Source organism: Olea europaea, chromosome 17 (assembly GCF_002742605.1).
Source record: "Olea europaea var. sylvestris chromosome 17, O_europaea_v1, whole genome shotgun sequence".
Lineage (NCBI taxonomy): Eukaryota > Viridiplantae > Streptophyta > Magnoliopsida > Lamiales > Oleaceae > Olea > Olea europaea.
This window is the reverse complement of record NC_036253.1, coordinates 14,821,654-14,832,375: the sequence shown is the minus strand read 5'-3', so window position 1 is coordinate 14,832,375 and position 10,722 is coordinate 14,821,654.

The window sequence follows — 10,722 nt, the reverse complement described above, 5'->3', positions numbered from 1 at the left end:
ACGTGATTTTTCATAAAAAATCAGAAGTTGGCAGATTTTAAGAAATCTGGGATTCAAAGACGTGTTGATAAGGGTGTCACTGATCTTACACCTGTCTCTTTGCCTTCATATAGTGCCACTCAGGGGGTAGAGACACATGTTGACAATCATGCTGATGAGCCAGCAAGGGTTGATAATGATTATTTAGAGGATGCTGAGCAGGGGAAGCAACTTACTACATCAGAACCTCAGATCTGGAGATCTAACAGGAAGCATCATCCATTAACCAGTATGTGTTGTTGGTAATTGAAGAGGGGGAGCCAGAATGTTTTCAAGAGGTATAATCTCATAAGGACAGGCAGAACTGGGTGAAGGCTATGCAGAAGAGATGAATTCTTTGCAAAAGAATAACACTTATGAGCTAGTAGAGCTTCCTAAAGGTAAAAAGACATTGAAAAATAAATGGGTGTTCAAGTTGAAGAAAGATGGTGAAAAGTTAGTGAAGTATGAAGCTCGATTGGTGGTAAAAGGCTTCGATCAGAAGAAAGGGATTAACTTTGATGAGATATTTTCTCTTGTTGTCAAAATGAAGTCCACTCGAGTGGTTTTGGGTTTAGTATCTAGTTTGGACCTTAAGCTTGAGCAGTTAGATGTTATGACCGCTTTTCTCCATGGTGATTTGAAGGAATCAATCTACATGGTTCAGCTAGAGGGATTTGAAGTAAGAGGACAAGAATATATGGTTTGCAGGTTGAAAAAGAGTTTGTATGGATTGAAACAGGCTCTAAGACAGTGGTATAAGAAATTTGATTCCTTTATAATGGGTCATGATTATACTAGGACAGATGCAGATAATTGTGTTTTATGTCAGAGAATTTCATGGTGGTAATTTTATCATCCTCTTGCTATATGTAGATGATATGTTGATAGTGGGATAAGATATTCAATTGATTCATAGTTTGAAAGTAGATCTGTTCAATTTGTTTGATATGAAGGATCTTGGACCAGCAAGGCAAATTTTGGGTATGCATATTTGTCATGATAGGAAAGCCAAAAAGTTATGGTTATCACAGGTGAAGTATGTAGAAAGAGTAATGAAAAGCTTTAACATGAAGAATGTTAAACCAGTTGGGATACCACTTGGTAGTTACTTCAAATTGAGTAAGGTGACTTGCCCTTCTAAGGAGGAAGATAAAGAAAGAATGGCAAAGATTTGTTACTCCTTTGCGGTTGGGAGGTTGATATATGTCATGGTTTGTACACGGCTAGATATTGCTCATGCAGTTGGAGTTGTCAGTAAGTTTTTTGTTAATCCCAATAAACATTATTAGGAGGCAGTGAAATGAATCTTTAGATACTTGAGAGGTACTTCAAAGATGTGCTTGACTTTTGGAGGTTCAAAATCAATTTTGGAAGGCTTTACAAATACAGATATGGCTGGTGATCTTGATGGTAGAAAATCAACTTCAAGATATTTGATTACTTTTGCAGGGGAGCTGTCTCATGGTAGTCAAAATTACAAAAATGTGTTGCCTTATCTACAATTGAGGCTGAGAGCATTGCAACAACTGAGGCAGCGAAAGAAATGCTTTGGATGAAATAGTTTCTCCAAGATTTGGGTTTGAAGCAAGATGTGTATGTAGTTAATTGCGACAGTCAGAGTACATCAGACTTGAGCAAAAATGATATTTATCATTCTCGGATGAAGCACATTGATGTGAAATGTCATTGGCTACAACAAATAGTGGCAGAACAATTGATATTGTCAGAGAAGATTCATATAGAGAAAATCCAATTGATATGATGATAAAGGTTGTGACCTGAGAAAAGCTTGAGCTTTGTGCGAGACTGGCCAACATGGACTCTAACTAATCTGTTAGAGGATAATCTCCCTCCTCAGTGGGCTAGAAGAGAAGATTGTTAAATGGGTTTGTCCAGCCCATGAGGAAAAGAGCTCAATCTTCTCTTATTTTCTTCTAGGTCAACAAAAGTGGTGCGTGCGCGCGCGCACACACACATATAAATGTGGTTGTGTGTGCAAGAAGAGAAAATGTGAGGCTGCTGGTAAGAAACTCCAAAATCTGTGGTTGTTACATAGAAAATATAAAAGGAGACTTTGACCGGGAAAAAAGAGAAGAAAACCAAGCTGCTGGAAGAAGGAAAAATAATTGGAAGGGAAGTTTTCTTTCAATTTTTTGGGTGTGGATTCACACAAGTTTTTCTTCTCTACATAATATAAATTGAGATTTTCTCTAATCTGTATTTTGGGTACTCTAGAAGTGTAGTATTCAAAGTAGATTCTCACAAGTTTAATCAAATTGGTGATTTGTGGTGAGATAAATTATTGTGTCATTTTCAATTTGTTGAGAATTCAAGTATTGGGGTATAAATTTGAATATTGTAATCTATATTTTTATTATAGTCCAGTTGCTTCGTGGTTTTTTTTTTTCTATTTATACTGGAGGGTTTTTTTCCATGTAAAAATTTGGTGTTAGGTTTACTTATTTTTGCTTTGATTATTTACTTGCATATTTAATCACTCTAGTTAGTTGTCTGGATTAGTGAATTATTCTTGCAAAAAGTGAAATTGCCCAACAAACCCCACCAACAGATTCAATTTCCCGCAGGTTGTCTTTCTAATGCAGTGGTGTTATCTATATATAAACCCGAGAAGTCATGGATTCTTCCGGGCATCTACGGTTAGATCAAAATGTACTAAATGCTTCTGGAGCATTAATAGATATCCGCATTTGTATAGAAGTGAATTTCAACATAATAGATTATTTCAAGAAGTTGGATTGCTGAAAAGGCTTGGATCATTCGGAATTATGAGATTTTTAAGTAACTATTCAGCGAATTCGAGATTATACAAAGAAAGGTTAACAAATTTGTTACCAGAAATTTGAAAATGTGTGGAAATGATAAATTGCCAACAATTTGGTAGATAGAATGATACATCAAGATTTGAACAACTCCATATTCTACAAACCTACCTTGATAACTATAAGATTACAACAATAAATCCTTCGAGCCTTTCAACCAATCGAATGGGAAGTTCCCAAAGAACTTATCGCCTGGTTTGGGAAAACTGGTTTGACAAAAGTATCATACTTGTATATTCTCACCAATTTGTTCCTGGAATTCATTTTGCTGAACCAGAGGAACTAACTATAAGAACTTTAAGTTCAGTCATTTTCATCTTTTTATGATTCCTATTTTCTAGAAAGTTTTCAAGAAGTATTTATATTCTCCATTCGAAATCGAACTAAACATTTTTGTGCCCTTTTGCAGCTGGTATATGGAAATAGAATCTCTTATGCAGAACTATAGTATTCCTCTAGTTGTCAAGGTAGTGATAAAACAACTTTCTCCAACTAATTAAACTTTTGTTATAAACTAATATAACATTCATTCATGTATATTTTCAAATTCATTGTTGACAGGGGCGGATCCAGACCGTTCGAACTGTGGGGTCAAAATTTTTTTTTTCCGAACAACGTATCATGAACAAAAAGGAAAAATTGGTTGTTTGTTGTTCATATTCGATATTTGCACTTTGGGAAGAAATCAGTAGATTATATGATATATTTATGGACTAAATAATATATATGGACCATGTGATATGAATATAGATTTAGGATTTGAATTTTTTAGGGCAGAAAATTAAGTTTTCAGCAAAAAAAAAAAAAAAAATTCCAGAAAACTGTGGGGTCATTTGACCCCACATGACCCCATGTGGGTCCGTCCCTGATTGTTGATCACATGATCATTGGGATTCGATTATCAAAAACCTCACACGCTTCGTAAATATAAGACCTAAAAATTGAAAATCAATTGAAGAATTTTTTCCTTCTTCTTGCGCTCTTTTCCTCGTTCAATCTTTGTAATTCAGATTTCCATCAAACTTGAATCTATATCTTCTCGTGAGAATGCATATCCAAGATCCATGGCCCTTGTTAACTCTTCAACTTGAGCTGGGACATTTGTTTTCAATTACATAAAAATCGTGACCATTAACAAATTTTTTATTAATTTCCAATTCATTGAGCCCTCTTTGATTGGCTTGCAAACTCTAAAATCGTGTGTTCAAAATCTTTAACATTTTTTAAAGGTAAACCTTAACAATTAATAAGAAATTCGGTTGCTTCATGTCATCAATAAATTTTTTGGTACTATGATATTATATATTAAATTTGTTCTTTACGTGGAAAAAATTTATGTAATGGTAGAGGAGTGGAAGTCAAAAAGATTTTCATGGTAGTGCTTCATTTTTTCCCCTTAATTACTGAATTTCAATTTTCATATTTTTCTTCTTATGGCATTGAATTCTCATTTATTTTTTATAATAATTGAATGTCAGCTTCACTCCTTATATTAAATCCAAGCCAAATGATAAAGATAAATTAAATAGCAACTTAATGCATGAATTAGAATGCAAATTCTGAAGATTAACAAGGGTTTGGTTGATCAAAAAACAAAAAGATTAGGTACAAAACAGTCAAGTGAATGTTTCCCACCCGTTCACACTTTTTATATAGGCTAAATAAATAAATAATTTAACACCACAAATTTTAATAACTAAACTACAGTTTTAATTGCATAAAAGGTTCACAACCTTTACACATTATCACATTAATTTTTCCCACATGTTCACACTTTTTATCCCATTGTATATTTAATAAATAAAATAAATAATAATAATAAAGCAAAAAATAAGATTGAATATTTGGTTCCGATTTTAAAGCACGTTAACAATATTTTTAGACAAAAATCGTGATTAAAAACAAAATTTTCTGATCAATAAAATGTTAAGGATATAAATATGATAATGAATAAAGGATATATATTAATTTATTGCCTTGTCGAAGCTCGTTTAAAAACCCAAATATGAAAAATCAATTGTAGAAGTAATTTTTTTTGTTAGTAACTAATATTCAATGATTAAAAGTTGTCATGTTTTGCTAAAATAATTATTACTTTTTTTAAAAATAAAATAAAACACGCAGCATATTTTGTCAGTAATCTTATTATACGAATCACATAAATTTTTTCAAAAACCAAAGTTGACTATCCTTTTTAGTTGTCTTGTTGAAAAACCAACCACACAAATCTGATTGAAATGATAAAAGCACGATATGCATGTGGCTTAGGCCCTTTAGAAAGCTTATCGAGACATATCATGCGTCTTTTGTTGGGGAATATATTGATTATGTGCATATTATATTTATAAAAGCATACTGTTTATTTGCGTGAAATCAAAACGTAATTTCAACTTACCAAAGTAAAATTTAAGAAGCAAAACAATAATAGTTATCGAATCTGAATACATGAATATGGATTCATCTTTTTCGATTTTTGAACGAAAGCAAGTTATTCTTTTGATCGAACCTTGCAACATAAACATGTAAACAATGTTAATCATTTCTGAAATCAAACCATAATTAAGAGAAATCGGAAAATGAACGAAGAAAGATGCAAGTGATAAATTTTTGGTCGAGACAAGTCTTTGATACTTGGTCCTTAAGATGAATTTGCCGCCCCGCATCGGTGCTAACGATTTTTCGACAATCATCTCCCAAAATACAACGACCACGTCAAGCCATAGGAGCACTCCAAATGATTTTTACCAACGAATTCGAACGGAATTCCCTCTCTACCATAACAATGATTTTGATGCAAAAGATAATTACTTCTACAAAGTGTTTTATGTAACTTAACATGAAATGAATAATAAGAAATTATGGAATGAATTGAAATTACAAATACACATCCAAGGGGTCCTATATATAAAAGATGAAGGGTTGTGGGTGAAGGGACACACCTCAAATCCAGCATTTTTCATGAAAAGTTGCAACACTTCATTTCAAACCTGCATCCTTTCGAAAAGTTGCAACACTTCATTCTTCCAATTTTGGACCGCAATTTCTCATTCATCCGAAATTGGTTTTGAGATTTCAAATATACCACAACGATCTACTCGACAAATAGAATAAGTTGTTCTATTTACTTTTATAATTTGACCATCAGATCAAGTCCAAACATTCGATCGAAGTTGACACGATGTCGCACCTTTTCATTTTCCTAGTTTTACACTTAGCCAATTTTCGGTTAATTTTTGAAACAATTCCAACAATCCCCCACATAAATGAAAATTCGAGTATGCAAATGTAATGCTATGATGTGATGCAAGTAGAGAGAGAGCGAAAAGTCACTGCATCGGGGATAGTAGCTTCTGGTCTTGAACCTCCCGTAGTGAAATACCATCGGACTTACTCGGCTAATTGGTGAACGTGATGTCTTGAACCATTCAACCTTTAGTGTAAGCCAAGACAACGATACTTACACAGATGTCTTTCCTAAACCATTCATGGTTCTCATAACTTGGTTCATTTTGGCCCTGAATCCTTCTTGGTTCTGCGAGTGTTTAGAGAAATTAAGTCTTGAATAATTCTCATTGAAGCGGGTCCACTTCACACTCAAATAGGTGATCTCCTATTAAGAGTATTCTGCTCTACTCTACTTGACTTAATCAAGATATAGGAATCATTAAAAGATTATCTTAACCTCTTGCAACTCTGCAGAAAGCACTTTAATGTCATAGGAATGAGTTAGGAAATTATTTTCCTTAGTGCTTCATGGAATCCTCATAACTTAGTTGTCCCTTTGAACCAAGATCTTGGGATACCATTACAAGGACTCTAACGTAGTAGGCTTTACCTCATTCCTTTCGATATCCAGTATTCTTGATCTCTCTTAGTAAATCTCTTTAAAGGTACCACGAGTTTACATTACTAAAATTATATGCTTAATGGTATTATGTTTATGACTTATACGTCTAGACCTACCATTACATGTGACTTAGTAGCTTATCAAATATTACCAGTCAATGATCGATTCATTTGATAGATACAAATTGTCGCCACCAAGAAATCCTCTCATGAAGATATATGCCTCATTAGCTTTATCAATTTTCAAATACGGTTGGAGGATTTCTATCAAACACTACACTAGTTGATCACTTTTACTAGTGGATTTCAGAATTATGGGTACTCAATATCATCATTAAAATATTACCATGCATTTGAACTTTATGAATATTTTTTATATATTCCAATTGTTCTTGCATGTCTAAACAAACGCCATAATCGGCTTTATAACCCATTTCATCTACTTTAGACTTAGTGTATATCATCCTTATAATTAGTATAAGGGTTCTCTATTTTTCCACCTTCATAGATATATTTCTATAATTATAAGATAGAAGCAAATGTAACTGTTAAACTGAGTTACTCCCACAATTCCTCAATTAGGAATATAAATATAATCTAGTAATATTGCATCCACAAGTTTTGAACTTTTCACTCAAATTCACGAGTATTAAGTTTAACCTCCACATTCTTGGGTTATACTTGAACTTAGAGTTCATCAACTCTTTAATATTTCAATTCATAATATCCGTATCGAGTGCTTTGTGAAAATCTAAGTACTTTCAAAATAGTGATCGTTGACTTACAATTTATTTCAATTAAAGTTGCATATAACGTACTTTAATCCAATTATTTTAATTTGATCATTCAAATTAAATCAATGCCATCATATAGACTAGCAATGTTTTCAAAACATATACTAACTTAATTGATTTCATGATTGAAGTCAAATTCAACAATAAAGAAGGCTAAGCATTGCAACTTCTTTAAGCATATGCAACTTATCACATTTGTGACATTTCACATGATAGTTTCATTTCAACCATCGGTTGAAAAATTGTGTTCTCAAAAGACACAATCTTATAAAAGGACACACCTCTTGGAATAATCTCTATGATGAGACATACCCATTGAAAAATAATTAAATTAAAAGTCATGATTTTTCATATGAGAGGACACACCTTTTCATTTAAATTGATCCTAGAATATTTCATGATATTTCTTAATATTTTACACAATTTTCTACAATTTCAAATAATTAAGTGGCTTAATTCTCATTACTAAATAATGATATCCACTTAAATCATCTCACTTAATTTTATCAAATTAATTGAGGCTATCATCATAGTCAAAGTTGGCATAATTTCAATAAGATATGAAATTTTAACCAACTAATTTACCATGTCATTATCATATTCCAATCAAAGGAGTCGTCATGAAAGTTCATATACTTTCATCAAATAATTAACATCCTTATATGTCCAATGGTTAGGAATAATTTCCTTATTTCCATCCATTCATTATTGGACTCGAGTTGGTTTTAACAATATTCAATTCATCATGACCAAAGTGAAGGAATTGCAACTTATATTCCAAACATTTATACATCCATTGTATAAATGTATTCCATCTATAGGAATGTCAATATATCAAGGGAGTCTGTACACTTCCATATTATAAGAGATGACATTGCAATCTCATCATCACAACATGAATTGTCACTACCACAATTAATTAAATTAAACAATGGCCGGAACTGCACCATGTACTTCCAAAACCGATAGGAAAAACCAACACAAATGAAAATTGGTCACCCACGTGTTTTCGAAACCCATTGTTAAATAAAGAAGGATAGAAGAAATTAAATTTAGTTTCGCAGCCTTCTCCCACTAATGGTCGTTGGTTTGAGTACAACCATTCATACAAAGAAGTGTCCACATAAGGTAAAACAAGACCAAAGTTATTCATTATCTTGAATCTCGAATATGTTGCATTTTAACAAACCCAAATTAGAGAATATTTTACTATCATTATTCTCTCAATGTATAATTTCATGTAAGCATCTATTCACATGCCATTCATCATATTTTAAGAAAAGGAATAGATATAATGCTTTTGAAAATTAAACTGCCATAACTTGAAGACAAAAGAACTTAAGCCCTTCATAATTAAATCTTTTAAACAAACTGAATTGTTGGAATTCAATCGATACGTGAACGAATAAGACTTAATCAAAATAATACCCAATGGAGCATAACTGTTAAAATGGCGTGAATAGTAAATAATTCGTGCAATAACAAATTTAAATCTCACACATGCATACATGTACAATTCTATAGTCAAACATATAAAATAGATTTTATATGTTATCAAGCCACATGATCAAGTCATGTAACTTACTTATCAAAATATAAAATGCACAAAAATAAATTCATCTTAAAATTGTTGGGGAATATACCAATTATGTGCATATTATATTCATAAAAACATACCGTTTATTTGCATGAAATCAAAACGTAATTTCGACTTACCAAGATAGAATTTGAGAAGCAAAACAATAATAGTTACCGAATCCGAATGTATGAATATGGATTCATCTTTTTCGATTCTTGAACGAAAGCAAGTTATTCTTTTGATCGAATCTTGCAACATAAACATGTAAACAATGTTAATCATTTTTGAAATCAAACCATAATTAAGAGAAATCAGAAAATGAACGAAGAAAGATGCAAGTGATGAGTTTTTGGTCGAGGCAAGTGTTTGACACTTGGTCCTTAAAATGAATTTGCCCCGCATCGGAGCTAACGATTTTCGACAATTATCTCCCAAGATATAACGACCACGTCAAGCCATAGGAGCACTCCAAATGGCTTCGGCCAACGAACTCGAACGGAATTCCTTCTCTACCATAACATAATTTTGATGCAAAAGATAATCACTTCTACAAAGTATTTTATGTAACTTAACATGAAATGAATAATATGGAATTATGGAATGAATTGGAATTACAAATACACATCCAAGGGGTTCTATATATAGAAGATGAAGGGTTATGGGTGAAGGGACATACCCCAAATCCAGCATTTTTCATGGAAAGTTACAACACTTCATTTCGAAAAGTTACAACACTTCATTTCAAACCTGCATCCTTTCGAAAAGTTGCAACATTTCATTATTCCAACTTTGGACCGTAATTTCTCATTCATCCAGAATTAGTTTTGAGATTTCAAATATACCACGACGCTCTACTCGACAAATAGAGTAAGTTGTTCTATTTACTTTTGTAATTTGAATATCGGATCAAGTCCGAACATTCGACCGAAGTTGACACGAAGTCACACCTTTTCATTTTCCCAATTTTACACTTAACCAATTTTCGGTTAATTTTTGAACCAATTCCAACATCTTTTGGCATCATTATTTATTTATTTATTTATTTTATATTTTCGTCATTTCGAGGGATTTTATTGATAAATCATTTTCTAGAACCATCCTATACTTTCCTCCAACTAATTTTGTAGTATGATGATGCAGCAGGATACTAAATGAACTCAAAATTCATTGATTCTAAGAATTTCCACGAATTTAGGAAATGAAAATGAGTAATGATATTTAACTCCACTGGTGTTATAACCCCTATTTAGATAACGCTAATATGACATTAATTAATAGGCAGAATTAAATATCTAATTTAATTTCACATTTCATTTAACTAATCATTTAGCACTACCTAAACTGATGTTGCAACCTCAGTAGGGCTAAATAGCATTATTTGATGATAAATTTGTTGATTTGCAAGCAAATTTATGGCATCTTCCATATCAACATGAAAATTGTAAAAATTCTTTTCTGTTACGAGAATAAATTATAGGATCTTATTCCCAATTTTTCAAGCATAGAGATGAAAAGAGAGTTTATTCCACAAAAATCAATGGAGAAATCCAGAGAAAAGTTGTAAGCTTGTCGAGGAAAATTTAGAGAGGAATATATCTTAAAAGGTAACATATTGACTTTTTAGAGATGAAAAGGGAATTTT